Raw genomic sequence first — 18825 nt, forward strand, 5'->3', positions numbered from 1 at the left:
GTGTCTCTCCAGTGTGATTTATTTCATATTTTTAAAGATAATGGAGACAACTAAATGTTTGACCACATTGATTACATATATATGGTTTTACTTCTCTGTGCTTTCTTTATGTGTTTGAAAACTAAAGTAACATGTGAGGGCTTTTCCACATTCCTTACATTCATAGGGTTTCTCTCCAGTATGAATTATTCAATACATTGACGAGAATTAAGACAACTGAATGCTTTACCACATTGTTGACATTTATAAGGCTTTTTTCCTCCAATGCAGAATCTTTCATGTATTTGAAGTAAAGTTGAAGAACTAAAGACATGACAAGATTACAGCATGACAGATGCTGCAGGAGACCCACTTAGGACTGAGAAGGGCAGGCAACGCTACATCCTAAGCACTTCTGCAGCCAGAATGGATGTACATGCCATTGTGGCACCTCAAACTACAGATTTAAAGCAAGCATGCCAATAAAACTCACAAAAGAACGTTTTTGGTTATGGATAAACTGATTCTAAAATTCATATGGAAAAGCAAAGGAGCTAGAATACCCAAAAGAATTTTGAAAAAGAAGAATAAAGTACAAGGAATCACACTATTTGATTTTAAAACTCTAATAGTCAAGGTAGTATGATATCAGCAAAGGAAAGTCACATGACCAATGGAACAGAATAGAGAATACAGAAATAGAACCACACAAATATGGTCAATTCATTTTTTTATAAATTTGGATATCTATTAGAATAAAGAAGAGATAGACTTCAAAAAAATGGTGTTGGCACAACACCATTTAAGAAAAGAACTTTAGCCTAAATCCCACATTTAGTACAAAAGTTAATTCAAAATGGATCATAGATGTAAATGTAAAATATGGAACTATGTTACTTTTAGAAGAAAACATAAAAGAAATAAATTCTTCATGACTTGAGATTAGGCAAAGAGTGCTCAGCTATAACACTATAGGTATAAATCCATTAAAAAAAATGATAGCCAGACAGTGTGCTCAGTGGTTGAGTGTCAACTCATGCACCATAAGGTCACCAGTTTGATTCCTGGTCAGGGCACATATCTGGGCAGCTTATCAATGTTTCTATCTTTGTCTCCATCTCCCTTTCTCCCTCTAAAAAAATTAATAAAAACATTTTTTTTAAAAAAATGATAAATTAGACTTTATTAAAATTGTTAATTGCTCTATGAAAGACAATGTTAAAATAATGAAAATATAACAACATACTTGGAGAAAATATGTTTTAAATCATACATCTGGAAAAGAAATATAGTCACATATTCTTGAAAAGAATATGAAAGATCTGTCATAACTCAACAATAAAATAACCCAATTAAGAAATGGGCAAAGGACTTGAACACTACCAAAATGTATATATGTAAGGCAAAGAAGCATGTTAAACAACATCAGTCATTGGGGAAATGCAAATTAAAACCACAATGAGATACCAATGTCTATCTGTAAGAAGGGCTAAAATTTAAAAAGCACTGACCACACCATGAGCAGTAGATGTGAAACAATGGGCACTGTCATAAATTGCCGATGGTAATGCAATATGAGTCAACCACTCTAGAAGACAGTTGGTCAATTTCTTACAATGTTAAATGTACATATTATATGGCCATTAATCCTCCTCCCAGTATATACCCTAGAGGGCTATAAACTATGTTCACCAAAAAATGGTGTATCAAATATTTATTCATGACCACCAGAAATTGGAAACAATGCAAATATCCTTCAACAGTTGGATGAATAAACAAATTTGGGTACATACTTAAAATAAAATACTACTCAGCAATAAAAAGAAACAAAGTATTGATACACATAATAATTTCAAAAAGCATTGTTTCAAAAGCATTGTGCTAAGCGAAAGTAGCCGGACTCAAAGGTTACAGTGATTACAATTAAGACACTATCAAAGGGATAAAATGCTAGTAACAGACACTAAATCCGTGATGCCAGGGGCTAGGAGTAAGGAGGAGGGTAAGACTGTAAAGAGATAGCATAATGGAGTGTTCTGGGGTGATGGAACTATTCCAGATCCTGACTGTAGGGGTGGTGCTACGAATCTACACATGTGTTAAAATTTGTAGTACTGCACACCAAAAAGGAAGGAAGGAAGGAAGGAAGGAAGGAAGGAAGGAAGGAAGGAAAAAGAAAGAAATGCCAATTGTATGTTCATTCAAATAATAAAATTTAAAAAGTAGTGGAATGCATTAGGTATATTGCTGCCTATATAGGGGAGTGCAGGGTGAAGATGAGTATAGTTCAACCAAGTAGAAAGGAGTTCTTTTAGGGAATGGGTAGAATGGGTGTTCAATACACAACCAGCAGTGACCATGATAAGCATAAACTAAAGGACAAATGAATGTAAGAAAGTGGCTTAGATTTGTTAGAAATTCAGCGATGGATAATTCTAGATTAAACTGAGAGGTGTGAAAAATAAACTTCGCTAACTTTTTTGTTATTTGGAGCAAATATAAGGAAGCAACAAGCCCTCTGTTAAGGACAGATGGTGTAAGATTAGATGACAGACAGCATTGTCTACCTAATTGCTTTTATGCCTCTATGTTATCTGTCAAGGAGATGACCTGATATAAATTAAAATGGTGAGTTCTGAAAACAGAATGTACTATATAACTCCACTAGAGTTAAATATATGTGGATATAGAAATAGATATATGGATATATAGACACACACATATGTGCATAAAAATAATATGAGAAGGGCATACCCTTGAAATGTTAACAATTGTTATTTCTAGATGTAGGAGTCTCATTTTCTTTTTGCTATGCATTGTATTTCCTGAATATTCTGCAAGGCACACTTACCATTTCTAAAATAAAACAGAACAAATAAGTGATTATAAAATGAAAAATAGGGTAAAAAATCTTTAAGAAAACAGAAGCCCCAGGTGAGTAGTTTCTCAAAGAACATATAGATTTTATAAGAGTTACAATTTAATACACCCCAAAGCACTGAAAGAACTTTTGGAGAACAGAAGATATGCAAAAGTTCCAATCTTTAAAAAAAAAAATCAGCTTCTGAAAACAGCAGCCATATTGTACACCTAATTATTGAAAGAACAGACTTGGAGGATTTAGAGAAGAAATGCCACTAGGATGCCAGCTTAGGCTCACTAGAACTGTCATAACAAGAAGTGATGGCTGCTATGTCCTCAGACTTGATCTATTCAACACTTTTTTTTTTTCTCTTTCTGGTGATAGACTCTTGGTGTTATTTTGGGAAACTATTTTGGATATTTAATAGACTCCTGAGCTTACCCTGGCCAATAGTTAACACAACTTTTCTCCTAAAACCTGGTTCTCCCAGTAACTTTCCCATCTCAGGAAGTAGCAAATGCAACCTTCCAGGGGTCATTCCTGACATTGTCGTCTTCCTCATATTCCACCTTCAAACCCACCAGCAAAAGGTGTTCTTTTTAACTTTAAAATACATCAAAGATACAGAGGCAGAGCTGCCTCAAACAGATTGTCAAACTGCAGCGGGAAGGCCAGGGAGGATTGGGGGGCGGGAGGTAGGGGGGTAAGAGATCAATCAAAGGACTTGTATGTATGCATATAAGCATAACCAATGGACATAAGACACTGGGGGATAGGGGAGGCTAGGGGACTGTCTAGGGCGGGGGGAAAAATGGACACATATGTAATACCCTTTGTAATAAAAAATTAAAAGAATTAAAAATAAAAAAAAAAAAATACATCAAAGATCTGACCACTTCCTGCTACTTCCACCCACACCCACTACCACCCACCATCTTTTCTCACCTGGGTTATTACAATGGCCTGTAAGTGAAATTCCTACTTGTATTTTTGGCCACTAACACTCTACTATTTTTTAAAAAACACTAGTTAGGCCATGTCACTCCTATGACTCTATTTCACTCAGAATAAAAACCAAGGTTCTTACCATGGCCTTCAAGGCCCCTAATGAAATGCTTTGCTGTCTTCTCTTCTTCCTTCTCCTTCTCCTTCTCCTTCTCCTTCTCCTTCTCCTTCTCTCCTCTCCTCTCCTCTCCTCTCCCCTTCTCCTTCTCCTTCTCCTTCTCCTTCTCCTTCTCCTTCTCCTTCTCCTTCCTTCTCCTTCTCTCTCATCTCCACTTGGCTGTAGCCACGACCTTGAACCAGACATATCCAGTTCTTCCTCAGGGCCTTTGCTCTTACTCTTTCCTCTCTCTGGAATGTTCTGCTTCTAGATAAATGCCCACAGAGCTGGGGTGGCCATATATCCCGGTTTGCCCAAGTGGGTCCCCATTTGTGCCTGCTATCCTAAAACAGGAACAATCATAAAGTATCCCCATTTGGCTGATAAATCAGATGGTCGCCCTATCTGTGGGTCTCTGCATCATCTCTTAGGCTGCTCAGTCTCAACTTCTCCCTGAGGACTCTGACACCTGATTTAAAATTATAGCCCCACCTACCTTCTTTCTTTGTTTTGTATTGTGGGGGGTTTATTCTATGGCTCTTTTCACCTGATACACTCTATTACTTTCTTCCTTACTATGTTTATGGTCTGTATTCTGCCACTACATATGCAAGCTCCAGGAAAACAGACATCTTGCATGTTTTATTTTCAATATCATAGTTCCAGCACCTAGAACAGTGTCTAGTCCAAAGCAGTTCTCAATAAATATTTATGGATAAGTGAATGTACAAATGAATGCCTGGAAACTTATTTTCTCACTAGATATCAAAATAAAATAAAAAACATATCTTTGGGGGCCTTGAGGAAAAAATAAATATTCTATGAAACATTCCTTGAAGCCACATAATCCAATATGCCTTTTTATCTAATTAAAATGTATTATCCTAGTCTTAAAGGCTGTTAGAGTTTTAATTTAAATATTTTGTTCAAATAAACATACATAATTATATAATATGACAGGATTTCTTTATTCCTTTGGTTGAAAATGATAAAAATTTAACCTGAACTTCCAGAAATAAGGAAAAATAGGGGGGAATGTTTATTGGAAAGATGCTGTGGAGTCTCACAGAAATGCAGGATCAAACCTCAGCAGAGTAGCTTCTGGGATTGTTAGAGCCTCAACACAGGATTTTAATCACAAACAAGATTCTTTCTTCTCTGCTCTGCTCCTGCTGTATTTTGACCTTATTCTCTCATATTGCAAACTGACTGTAGAAGTGCTTTTTCTTCTAGCTCCCAGCTGTAATTTAAAAAAAAAAAAGTTCTTCGACCCCAGCTTGAATCACATGCACTATGGAAATAGAGGAGGAGGTACTGCAATGGCTCTCCCACCACCCAGAATCATCACTGTGGTCAGAACTGCTGGTTCCTGCCACTGAAGACAACTCTTCCCATATCAAAATTCACTTTGATACCTTTTTGTGTTTTTAAAATGCTGCACAATGCTATAGCCTATTCCAAAAATTAATAAACGCCAATATGTTGTTTGTTCTAAATGTGCAAGATTTTTTTTCTATACATTAAGACTCTGATTCAGCACTTTTATAAGCTCTTTGCAATTTTACTACCCAGTAGTCGATTTACTTTGCTTTAATAAGACACATTACTGAAATACTATATATCCCATAGTCATAAATACTCGCTCTTTTTTTACTATGTTAAATAGTGATATATATTTTCAATTTACCTATGGTGAGTGTTAGAATATGGCAGCTATATTTGTATTTCACGATGTAAAGTGAATGATAATATTGCACATGCTGATTTATTTCCTTCTTTTCTATCCACAATGATCTCACTGTGCTATTTCAACTTAAAAATATGAATATTGAGGTACCGGCTGTTTTAATGCTAGGGAATACTTCTTTCCCATGAACCAACAGTGTTACTTATAAGAGGAGAGAGACAGAAAAATAAAGAAAAGATCTCTCAAGGCCACCTAAACCAAATAAACCAACAACAACCGCCAATACTAGTTAAGTTTTGACAACATTGCAAAATTTCTTTTTTAAGGTACAAGATACAGAAATGCCCAGGAAAATAACAAAATCAATTAAAGCACGAATCCTTATAACTATCGTTGCCGTTATGATTATCATGTTTTAGACACAAAATCCCTCATCCACATTCCCCATTAAATTTGCTGTATAACTTGTGCAAAGCAAATACTATAAATTGAACTACAATGTTGTGGGTGATATGTAGCTGACAATTTTTTTTCATCCTGTTTTTTTTAATGGGTTTTTCACTTCAAAGGAATCTAAGAGATTTTATCTCCTTTTAGAAAAGCATGCATGCCGGGACTGAAGCAGTGACTTATGCTATGACATAATATGTTTTTGACACAAAAAGTACTTGTCAAAAATCAAGATTCAAAAACAATCATTCTAAGTGTTTTCAGGGGAGCGAGGAAAACCTGGCTTTCATGTCAATAATACAGCTGACATAAATAATGATGGAAAACTGACAGCTACCAGATATGATTTACCAGTAGGTGCTTCAAATTCCTAAAAAATGAAAAGGTGAGAAACATCAATTTTGTATTTTATAGTAATTTTGCTGTAATGTAATTGAACTTCTCATTGTAACAAGTGTCATTATAATTGTATTAGTAATTGGTGAGTCATATCATGAATAACCTGTTTAGCTGAATTCTTGTTTTCATAGTATAGCTGCAACTCTGCCTCAAAATTGAGTTTGAGTTGGCACTTTGGAAGACTAGATTTAATCTTCCATCTTCCACCTGTCTCTTATGAGTAATTTTATTGTAAAAATACACGAAAGGAAAAATTACAAGGTTAGGTGATGACATGCGGTTTTAACTGGTCGTGGTCCTCAAAAACAGTGACGACGAACTGGGAAGATGTGGCTTTTCTGAAGCCTAGAGGAAAGACAGCACACTTTCATAAAACTGCAGAGAAATGTTTGTTCTAAAAAACGACTCCGGGGAAATCATGCCATTGCAACATATTTTCCTCAAAAGACTCATCCTCTGCTCTGGGACTTCAAAACTTCCCATTTGTACATATTGACTGCTTCATTCTGGTGTGATCTATGTGCCCTCTCCCTCCGGTTCATTTTTACAGGACAAGCTGTAGGTAGGAATCAGTAGAGAGGGCTTTCTCTCTTTCTCTTGACCACCTGCCCACCCAGGCACACAAAATGCCAACATTTTATCGGATCCACTATCATAAAGCTATGATTGTATGCTAAGACTTTTACCTTCATTTTAGAAATAGACTAACTATATCCAAGCCTTCCTGGTTTGGGCCAGCTATAATGTACTAACATGAAGCACAAATACCCTGGCTTTGTTGTACATTCACTTGAATGCCTTTGCCTTTTTAAAAGAACGTTGCCATCCATAACATAGGCTGGCTAGGTGCTCTCACCAAATCCATCTATCCTCCTTTCTGAGTTTACAACTCTATCTCATTTCCTAGCCTTTCTTGAAGCTAGCAGCGACCATGTGACTGAGTTCTAGCCAATAGAATCAATGTGACTTCCAGATTGCGTGCATAGCAAGCTTGCATGCCCAATTGACCATTTTTCTTCTGCATCTGTCAGCTGAATGGAGAGGTCCCTGAGAGCACAAAGGAAGGTAGAGCCAGGATACTACATTGGGATCGAGTTGAGTCCATGAATGAGCCTGTGGAATACTGCTCGAATGCCATGTGGTGATAAACTATCATTGTGTTAAACAATTGAGACTTGGGGGAAATTTGGGAACTTATATAATTTAATAGCTAGAATAACCTTAATTCATACACAGCCCACTCCTCAATGTGAGAGGTGACCAGGGTAGAGAGTGATCTTTTGGCTTGCTGCTCAGGAAGCATTCACTACCCTCCATCCCATGTGGGAAGAATCTACTTGCTGCATTACCTGTTTTGACCAATGACATGTTAGCAGATATGAGGTGAGTAGAGACCTTCAATATGCTTGTGGAGTTGGCCTTGTCTGTGGTGCTCTGCTCAACTGCCTGAGAGGAGCATGCCCTGGGGAGCTGCTGCTCTTCAGACTGAGCCCTTCAAGCAGCACATGCAGTGGACCTGAACCCAACCCACCAGCTTGGGGCGAAGGCCTCCTGACCCACAGCTGTGGGAGAGCCATCCAGCTGCACCCTTCCTAGGTCAGCCCAACTATGGTCACTGGAAGACCAGTAAGCAAGAGAAGTATATGCCGGTTGTAAGCCACTATTTGGGGATGGTTTATTAAAGCAATTTCTGATGAGACAGACAAGACAGCCTTGGTGCAGTGCGGTTAATAGTGCAGATTATAAAGCCAAACTCTTTTTGTCAGAACCGTATCATTCATTAGCTATATTTCCTTGTGCAAGCGGTTTAAGCCAGTGGTCGGCAAACTGCGGTTCGCGAGCCACATGCGGCTCTTTGGCCCCTTGAGTGTGGCTCTTCCACAAAATACCACGTGCGGGCGCGCACATACAGTGCGATTGAAACTTCGTGGTCCATGCGCAGAAGTCGGTTTTCGGCCTGGGCGAGTCTATTTTGAAGAAGTGGCATTAGAAGAAGTGGGGGGGTGTGAGTTGGTGGGGCGATGGGAGACGTGGCCAGCGCAGGTGAGGCCGGGGGGCGATTCATGCACGGATTGAGTGAGCCAGTCAGCAGTCTCGTTGTGCAGGGGTTAGTGCTAGTCGCATCCACAAATCATGCTCGGGTAACAAAAGTACCTACTCAAAGCATAAAGTTACCTGTATTTTTCCAACCAGCTATAAATCCTACCTGTATTTTTTTCATCAATTTAAGAATTGTAATTATTTTGTGTTGGTGGCTTTATTATTATAAAACGAAACATTTTTAGCAAAGGCCAGCTTAGGAGTACCCTAGTTAAGTTAATAACAATGTACCTACCTATATGGTTTAATCTTAAAAAATGTGGCTCTCAAAAGAAATTTCAATCGTTGTACTGTTGATATTTGGCTCTGTTGACTAATGAGTTTGCCGACCACTGGTTTAAGCCATGACTCTGTTTTCTCATGTATAAAACGAGATAATAGTATCTATCTCATCTAGTTAATATTTATAAAGTGCTTGGAACAGTGACTGGCACATAGTAGCCACTGGGCTTGTGCATATGAGACAAATAAAATAAACCTTGTACACCCATAATGTGTCAGCGAACTACCCTTATCAAAAATGTGACAGTTTCAGTATCGTCTGCTGCTTCCAGAGGATGCTTGAATTCTCCAGAGACATGCTTCCCTGTGACCAGGAGCCCAGGTTACATAATGTTGAAAGTTCCATCTGCTGAGGCTTCTTTCTGATGAGTCAGACGACCTGGATTTGAATTCATGTTCCACCATCTAAGGCCTTGGGCACTCTGCCATACACTGGGTGTCCATTCCCTCATCAGTACAATGGGGATATAACAGTATTTAGCTCTGCAGAGTTATCAGTATTATAGTAGTTGCTCTATAAATATCATTTCAATAAATACTGCATTATAAATATTTAATACATGTTAGTTATTCTTAATTTGGGCAAACAATTTGAGGAATTGTCACTCTTAGCTCTAACAGAATACTCCTAAAAGATCCTTTGCCATTTATTTCATTTGTACAATTTCCATATTGAAAACTCCAATTATTTGATTCTAATGTATATAATTTATACTTCCAAAGCTGTCACTATTTCTCCGGTTTAAATTCCGGTGATAAGGAAATCTTAATGACTTTTTGTGTTTTATAAAATCAAGCTTTCCATGACAATGATAAAGTTAAATGTGTATGTTTAAAAAAAGAGTGGATTGTAACTTAAAAGTATTAGTTACCTAAATTCACCAGAAGGTAACCTTCTCTGACCCATTTAAGGCAAAGTAGACTTTTTAAAAGAGCAGCTAAAACCAACAGAAATGAAGCTGGAGCATTTTCTCCTCCACTACCACAAATCTCTTTAGCTTTTATTTTCATTTTGTTCTGCTTTATCAGTAAAATGCAAATCATGAAAATCATAAAAATGATTCCTATTATTATGTCTGTGTTAGCTGCTCTTTATTTTTATGTAAATAATGTTTCTACCTTCTATTTACTGACAGTATTTCTGGTATTAGTAAAAAAAGAGCCCTCAGATCACATTCAATTCAATAGCAATTTAATTTAAAAGATAAGAGATGTGGATTGTGTGCAATACTAAGCCACAATGTGTGTAACTTTTACATGAAAATAACCTTAATTTTCCTGCTTGACTGAAAAAGAAATGAAAAAAAATGTTTGCTATAAATCAGGGAAATTTCATAACTTGCTGAAGGTGTAACAGCTGTTGATTTAAGGTTTGCATCTTTGATAACATGATGCTGCTGGGAAGACAACATCTTTCTGACAAAGCTGTGAACATAAAAATTACAAGGCTTACTCAACATTTAAATATTTTCTCTGTATCACTTACTGAAAAAAGTTATTTTATTCGCATATACTAAAATATGTTTGAAGTATATTGTATCTCATCAGAAAGCCTTACAATAAAATTTAGTGTCTTCTTATTCCATAGGTATATAGTAGACTTGTCACATCACAAATAAACATAAATTGCCTTCAGTTCAGAGAAATGATCTACTATTATTATATACAAGTAGTTCCTGCAATTGGCAATACAAACACAGACCTGAGCATACACTTGGAATGTTTTTCATTTCTTTTATTATCAGCTGGAAGTAGGTGATTGAAAAATTAGATGACAAAACAAAGCAAGTACTGCATTGACTGGGGAAAAAATATCTGCAAAGTGGAATCTTAAAAATGTGTAAGAGAATAACTCCCAAACAGAAACCATAGTGGTGTTTTAATTTACCTAAGGGCAGCTGCATTATTGCACATGTTCTTGCAATGTTGACTCACAGACTACGAAAATTTAGGGTGAGGTTTTGTGTTTCCTACATATCAGTGAAATGCAGTAAAAACATCACCAAGAAACTGCTGAGAATGACTCTAGTAATGGCCTTGTCTCCTTACTCTTCAATGACAATCAATGTGCTTCCTTTCTTCTTTGAATTGTACTTATATTAGAAAGTCAGATTGCTTCTTTTATTCTTTCTTTATTGATTAAGGTATTACATATGCATCCTTATGTAATTACATATGTGTCCGTTGCCGTCCAACCCCACCCCCCCACTCATGCCCTCACTCCCCTGTTGTCTGTGTCCATTGGTTGGGCTTATATGTATGCATACAAGTCCTTTGGTTGATCTCTCTCCCTTATCCCCACCCTCTCCTACCTTCTCTCTGAGGTATGACGGTCTGATTGATGCTTCTCTGTCTCTGGATCTGTTTTTGTTCATCAGTTTATGTTGTTCATTATATTCCATAAATGAGTGAGATAATGTGGTATTTATCTTTCTCTGACTGGCTTATTTCACTTAGCATAATGCTCTCCAGTTCCATCCATGCTGTTGCAAATGGCAATAACTCCTTCTTTTTTACCCCAGTATAGTATTCCATTGTGTAGATGTACCACAGTTTTCTAATCCACTCATCTACTGATGGGTACTTAGGTTTCATTTGCATCTCGGATGATTAGTGACTTTGAGCATGTTTTCATATGTCTCTTGGCTTTCCTTATGTCTTCTTTCGAAAAGTATCAATTTAGGTCCATTGCCCATATTTTGATTGAGTTGTTTATCTTCATTTTGTTAAGTTGTATGAGTTCCCTGTAAATGTTGGAGATTAGACCATTATCAATGATAACATTAGCAAATACATTCTCCCATGCAGTGGGCTCTCTTATTGTCTTGTTGATGCTTCTTATTATTGTTTTTCTTTAAATGTTTCTGTCTTTTAGCTAAGACTATCTTGCAGTGTCGTTGTAACCCATAGTTGCCTTAACCCTCTAGTCATCTGAGGTCACTTTTTTCTAATATTCAGGTAAAATGATTGAATTGCCCATACCACATGCTTGGGGAAATCCAAATCCATCTTTGTCCCCTTGAGAAATGGGATGGAGTTGCCTCCAGTTCTTCTAGATACATCTTATTCTTCAATTTTGCTATGAATTCTTGCTCTTGCTCCCACCAGTGATTTCTCCTCCTCACATACCACCTGCTCTCTACACAATTTCATCCCAAATTAACTCTTCTCGTTCATTGTCCAAAGCACCATAACCCAAGGCTGTGTGTACAACAGTGTTATTGGAGGTTTGAAGAGAACATAAGAGAGCTCTATGTTGAATGTTGAACATCATTGCTCATCTACTTACTCATTCATTCAACAAATATGTATCAAGTACCCAGCATGTGCAGGAACTGTTCAAGATTATGGAGATGCAACAGTAAGTAAAACATTACTTACTGTACAACTACAACTACCCCCACTTTTATAGAGCTTGCATTCTAGTTATGGGAGAGAGATAATAAAACAAACAAGCAAAATGTATGTTAGAGAGTGGTGTTATCAAGAAAAATAAAGCAGATAAAGTAAAGGGACTTTTGGGAGGGGTGCAATTTTAAGTAAGATGGTGGAAGAATGATTTAATGTGACAGTGCTATTTAGATAAAGATATGAAGGAAACACAGGAGGAAGCCATGGAGATAAGTTTGTAAAGAGTGCTCAGGAAGAGTGAATAACAAATGCAGAGGTTCTGAGGTGGGAGCTTCCCTAGAACCTTACAGGTAGAGCAGAGGATACTGGGACAAAGTTCTTAAATTTCTCACTACTTAGACACTTCCCTGCATTCCAGAGTCTTGAATTAATTCAATTTCTTTATTTTCTGTATTCTTGAAGCTCTCGCATCTGGGGCGTTACTACTGTCCCAGAAGTGCACCTTTAATATGCAAATCACCAATCCAGAGCTCGAACTCAGACCAGGAGGCAATATTCCTCTGCCCTGAGTACCCTGGGCCAGGTACTAAACTAAGGATGGCCTGTATAGTGCAAAGCCTGCCAAAACTGTTCCAACTATTCAATCCAAGGCCTGCTCAGCTGCTTATCCTGCCTCACCCATATATTCTATGGAAAATCACAATAAAGGTTCTTACCCACGCTTTCCCCTTGCTGCTGTTGCCTACTCACTGGCTCCACTGCTTCTCATGTGGTACTACCTGGCATGGCAGCCCTCTCTCTTGGGAGCTTTAACAAACTATCTTCTCAATGGCAATCAGCTCCTGATCTGTTGGCCTCACCATATCTGAGTAAAACCAAAATTTCAGTTATATTTCAAAGAAAAAATCATGGACAACTCACAAATCTTTTTATTCCTCAGTAGATAAATAGCAGTACTTTTGTTTCCAGTAATGGCTCCCATTCAGACTAGGTTCTGAGGTCTACCATGGCACAACTATCAGACACATCAATGAGCTTTCCTACACAAAATAAAAGTCCTCCCTGTAGCACAGAAATTCTACCCCACGTCTGAGTATATAATCATAATCCCCTGTCCACCATTCCATGGCCTCATTCTAATGGCCAACCCCATTTAACACTTTAATGTAAGTGCTACCTCCTGAGTCACATGTAACTCACTACCTTCATTGTGAACAGTGTGTTCACTAAGGAAGTGATCAAGTGTTCAGAAGATCTTGTGCCCTAAAAAAACTAGTAAGTTGGTTTGTTTGGTCGGTTGGTTGGTTGGTTGGTTTTTTTAGGGGTAACCAACTAAAGATCATAAAAATTGGTTTACCTGGAAACCCTGTGTTCTGCCTTGTCTGGACTCTAAGCAAACCACCTGTCTGGTTTGAAAAGACAGAGGCATCTAAGTCAAGAATGACTTCATGGGCCACTCTTATCTTTGGTTGAAAACTGAATGAGTTGGGTTTCCCAAACTGTTGTGCAACAGAACTGTCATTAAACTTGATGTTTCTCCAAAAGGAGGGCTTCCTTGGACAAGTAAATTTTGTAAATACTGCGTAGTGTATCCCACCTCTGTGAACTTGGAGATCGACTATGCAATATGACTGTGTGATTTGAATGATAGATAAATAGGTATATAGAAAGATAGATGATGATAGATGATAGATAGATAGATGATAGATAGATAGATAGATAGATAGATAGATAGATAGATAGATGATAGATAGATAGATAGATAGATAGATAGATAGATAGATAGATGATAGATAGATGAATAATAGGCCAGTAAAAACCTGATCTCAAATTAGGGACCATCTCAATGACTAGTCAAACATGAAATGTTTGTTGGTGTTTTCATATCTCCCTTTTTAATTTTCATGCTTGTTCTTGGTTGTCAAAAAGACATATTTATGTACATTTAATTTTTTTCTCAAAAGACAGTTAAAACTCTAAATCAGCTAAAATTCTGCCTAGTATGTGAATTAATTCTATAGAAGCAACAGAGTTCTGACTTCCAAGTTTTGATAAATGCCCAAATCCCAAAAATGACAATATCATTTCTGGTACCCATTTTCTTTGCACAATTTATGTTAATTCTTGGTCCTAAAATAATCCCAGTGTGTTGTTTTTCAATTACATTTGTGTAGAGTGATGAAAACAGAATCGTGATTCATAATAACAGTATGTTTGCCTTAAAAAGAGTTTTGTGCTCCTGGAGGGATAAGGCTACATATCTGTTTAACACATTACCATATTTTCTGGTTTAGAAGCTTTAGCAGTTTATAAAGCAGAGGTAACTTTTATAAGCATATGTTGGGGATTGCAGGGAATTGTATAGCAAGGAGAGTAGAGGGAAAACTCATCTCCCTATCCTGACAAGTTCAATAAGTCTTTCTGCTAGAATGGCCTGAAAGCTTTTACAATCAGCCACTCTGAGGAAAGCAGAGGGCTCTGAGCGGGGAGCTCTGGAATCTGTTAGAATATCACTATACTGCAGCACCAGAGGATTTCACAGTTAGAGGAAGCTACTGAAAATTGTGGCCAGTTCTCCTGAATGAGATGCATTTTGGGTGTGTTGTTAACCAACTTACTTCTATCTACAGCTTTTATGTGATAGTGTGAACTTTCATGATCTGAATTGGATCTGATGTGATTGATATATTGCAAAACAGATTATCAGTTATATCAGGATCATGTCTAGGTGCCAAGACACTCATGTAAGAAAAAAATTGAAGCAACTGTTAGAACAGCTGCTTTCTTTATAACAGTAGGGATAATGAGGATGATAAGAATGTATGGGAGCACTGTGCTAAAGATAGGGTTAATGGTAATCCTATATAATAAAGAGCTAATATGCAAATAGTCATCATGTCCTCATGCTGTCATGCCATAATGGCTCAAACAGTCAACACTGGGGAGAGAGGAATGGGGACCAGCCAGGCACAAATGAGCACACGAGAGAGGAATGGGGACCAGCCAGGCACAAATGAGCACACGAGAGAGGAATGGGGACCAGCCAGGCACAAATGAGCACACGAGAGAGGAATGGGGACCAGCCAGTCTGTGGCCCAGGAGAGGGACAAGCCGCACACCCCATGATCCCAGGCACCAGCGTCTGGGGCTGCAGCCCAGGAAGGGGACAAGCCGCCTGCCCCGTGGTCCCTTGAAGCTGCAGCTGGTCCAGGCAAAGCAGGTCCAGTTCCTGGGTGCCTGTGGCCAGCCAGAGGAAGGGAAGCCCGGGTCCCAGGTGCCTGCAACTGGCCAGAGGAGGGAATCCTGGGTCCTGGGTACAGGGCAAGGCAGAGGCGGTTAGAAGTGATCAAGCAGGCAGGCAGAGGTGGTTAGGGGTGATTAAGAAGGGATTAGGGGCGATCAGGCAGGCAGCCAGGTGAGCAGTTGGGAGACAGCAGTCTTGGATTGAGAGAGGCAGTCGGACATCCCCCGAGGGGTCCTGGATTGGAGAGCGTACAGGCCAGGCTGAGGGACCCCCCCACGCCCACCCAGTGCACAAACATAAACACCATTATTAATGACCAAAACCTAGATGGGATCTAAGGCAACATTCATTAAACTTCCTCGAGAAAATACAATTTTACTACTGCCATTTTCAAACTCTTTTTCTCATTGACACAATAGATTTTATAATGCAACCTTTCTTCTTTTTTTTTTAATCCTCACCTGAGGATATTTTTCCATTGATTTTTAGAGAGAAAAAAATCTCTGCATAAACTCTGACCAGGGCCCTGGCAGGGGAAGAGCCTGCAACTGAGGTGTGTGCCCTTGACTAGAATTAAACCGGGACCCTTCGATCTGCAGGCTGATGTTTTACCCACTGAGCCAAACCAGCTAGTGTTATAACATATTTTGATTACTAAAGATTTTCTAGGAACAAAATTGTCAGGTGGTGACAGACCAGAGAATCCCTTGCTAGCGCATCTATAAATTGGCAGTAACCTGTGTCATTTCTCATACTGCAAAAACATTTTTTTCCAGATCCCTCAAAATGAATATTGAATTGTAATATTTGAAAAGGCCATTCTGTTCTATAAGCTGTATTAGCATTTCACCTCTTTACTCTTTAAATAGTTCTCACTGGTTTTAGGGATTAATTGTTCATCCAGTGCCCATTCAAGAGCTTTCCACCTCCTTTCACAACTTATATATTGCTAATAAATCTCATTCCCCCTTTTTTTAATGAGTTTATTTCAGGCTATTTATTTCAGTGTAAATAGCTAAGCTAATTTTAATTAAAATTTTAAGTAAGCTTTCATAAGGCATAAAGAAAATGGTATAGCAAAGTCCAGATATATTACATCTACTGAATTCCTTTCATCCACTTTGCAATTTAATCAAAGGAATGCAATTGAATATGTCTGACATGATCTGTTCTGTACAAGCCCATGCTGTTTATCACCCAGATTTTCACTACTCTCTTGATGTATATATAATTCTTTTTTTCTTAATGTCCATTCTTTTATTTTACTAAAATTTGTTAATCATGACCAGGAGCCTTCCTTCCTTCCTTCCTTCCTTCCTTCTTTCCTTCCTTCCTTCCTGAAGTATTTTTAACTTGGTTATTGTTCCCACTATTTTTGAAATGCTTTAGTTGCCCCCAATCCCAAGAAATATTTCCCAATGGAAATATAAACACAGTGGGTAATTTTCCTGACAAATAAAGGTGCTTTATTTAAGCCAAATGTGCTTAATTGCTATGTTCCATGTGTTCATTTTTAGCCTATTGTGTTCAAATAGCTTATTGATGTTATCATTAATCTTAGGTACCATTCTCATATTTTTAGCTAATTATTCCTTTATAGAATATTAGGAAAAAATCTGTAGTTTCTGAATCACACACCAATTCAATCAGAGGTTATGTCTGTCTTACCACCCCACCCCCCCCCAATGTTAGAGCCCTTTGAATATTTTATACCAACTCCATGGCATAGTCAATTATGCCAGCCTCAGCATATTTATATAATGACTCTATTTCTCACTTGGGTACATTTTTTTACAATGGTAAGTCAAACAATTACCAGTTGGCCTCTGGAAATTCACAAATCAGCAATGAGGTTTACAATCCATTTTACATGATAAGTTACAGATTGTAACTTGAATTTATACTAATTAGAAGTAATTTTATTGCCCTGGCCAGTTTGGCTCAATGGGTAAAGCGTCTGTCTGGGGACTGGAGGGTCCCAGGTTCGATTCGGCCAAGGGCATGTGCCTTGGTTGTGGGCACATACCCAGTGGGGGGTGTGCAGGAGGCAGTTGATCGATGTTTCTCTCTCATTGATGTTCCTAACTCTCTATCCCTCTCCCTTCCTCTCTGTAAAAAATCAATGGAATATACTTTTTAAAAAAAGAAGTAATTTTATTAACATAACATTATTAATATAACTGTCGGCTTAAATATACTATAGTTAAAGTCAATTGACCCTATTTTAGAGTTCCCACAAAATAAAAAGACTTTCTCATGCTTTTGTATGTATGTACGTATGTATAGGAGTTTAAAGGGAATAAGGATGTGGCCAGCAAGGTATAACACTAATTCCTTTAGAAACTCCAACGAGTGAACAGGTCAGGTGTGCATGCTAATATAATCGGTTGCCCCTCACACTCAAAGTGCCCAGGAAATGTCACCTGTCCTTATTATGGCAAAGCAAATCTAACTCTGGACCCCATTTGCCATGGTCAGCAATGTCAGTCTTTTTAAATGGATCCCTTTCCTCTCTAAGGAGGAAGAGCCCAAGTTTACACAATCCTTGCAGGGGTCCAACCCCAGCAGGTCCAGGGGTCCCCAAAGGTGTGGACGGAGTCGGCGAAGAAGGAATGACATGGAGACAGTGTTCAGTTGATCAGCAGCCTTGCCAGGATTACGAGTTTTACCCGCGCAGTTCGGTACTTGGTACTGGCGATCTACTGATAACGTGGCGGCACGTAGCGGCCAGGACGCTGTCTCTTACGAGTTTTACCCGCGCAGTTCGGTACTTGGTACTGGCGATCTATTGATTCACGTGACGGCACGTAGCGCCCAGTACACTGTCTCTTATGAGTATTACCCGAAAGGTGCTCGGGATCTACCTGGCGGCACGTAGCGGCCAGGACCTGGTCTCAAAACCCGCGCAGTTTGAACGGTGCTCGCGATCTACCTGGCGGCCAGGACCCGGTCTCGGGGGTTTACCCGCGCAGTTTGAAAGGTGCTCGCGATCTACGTGGGGGCACTTAGCGGCGGAGACCCGGTGTCTTTAGGCTTTACCCCTGCAGTTTGAATGGTGCTCACGACTTGATGGCGCCATTGAACCTAGCGCTGCCCAGAGTCCTTTTCCCTCGGACCTAGACCAGAACAATGGTGAAATCTGTTATTGGGACCTTGGTTGGCATCCCAAACTCAGCCTTGGCTCCCTAGATGAGGCATTTCCAGAATAGTTAGGGAATTATGGAAACAGCCTCACCATTGGTTGGTGAGCACGTGATGCAGTTGCCTGATTGATTCCTGAGGGGGGTCGGGCTGGGGTTTTCCAGGAATAACCACTCCATCTGGAAAGATGAGGGCAAACATCCTGGAGGTGCTGAGGCCAGAGCGAG

At 38.8% G+C, this 18825-nt stretch overlaps 1 long non-coding RNA gene across 1 annotated transcript in view; it reads left to right on the plus strand.

The window, feature by feature from the left end:
* The window catches only part of LOC102753296, an 83063-nt gene that overhangs the window by 35481 nt on the left and 28757 nt on the right, over positions 1 to 18825 (plus strand). Inside the window, exon 4 of the long non-coding RNA XR_435461.2 lies at positions 6229 to 6466. This is a non-coding gene — a long non-coding RNA (uncharacterized LOC102753296). The remainder of the gene's footprint in view (positions 1 to 6228; positions 6467 to 18825) is intronic.

The sequence above is a fragment of the Myotis davidii genome, unplaced genomic scaffold (assembly GCF_000327345.1).
Source record: "Myotis davidii unplaced genomic scaffold, ASM32734v1 scaffold54, whole genome shotgun sequence".
Classification (NCBI taxonomy): domain Eukaryota; kingdom Metazoa; phylum Chordata; class Mammalia; order Chiroptera; family Vespertilionidae; genus Myotis; species Myotis davidii.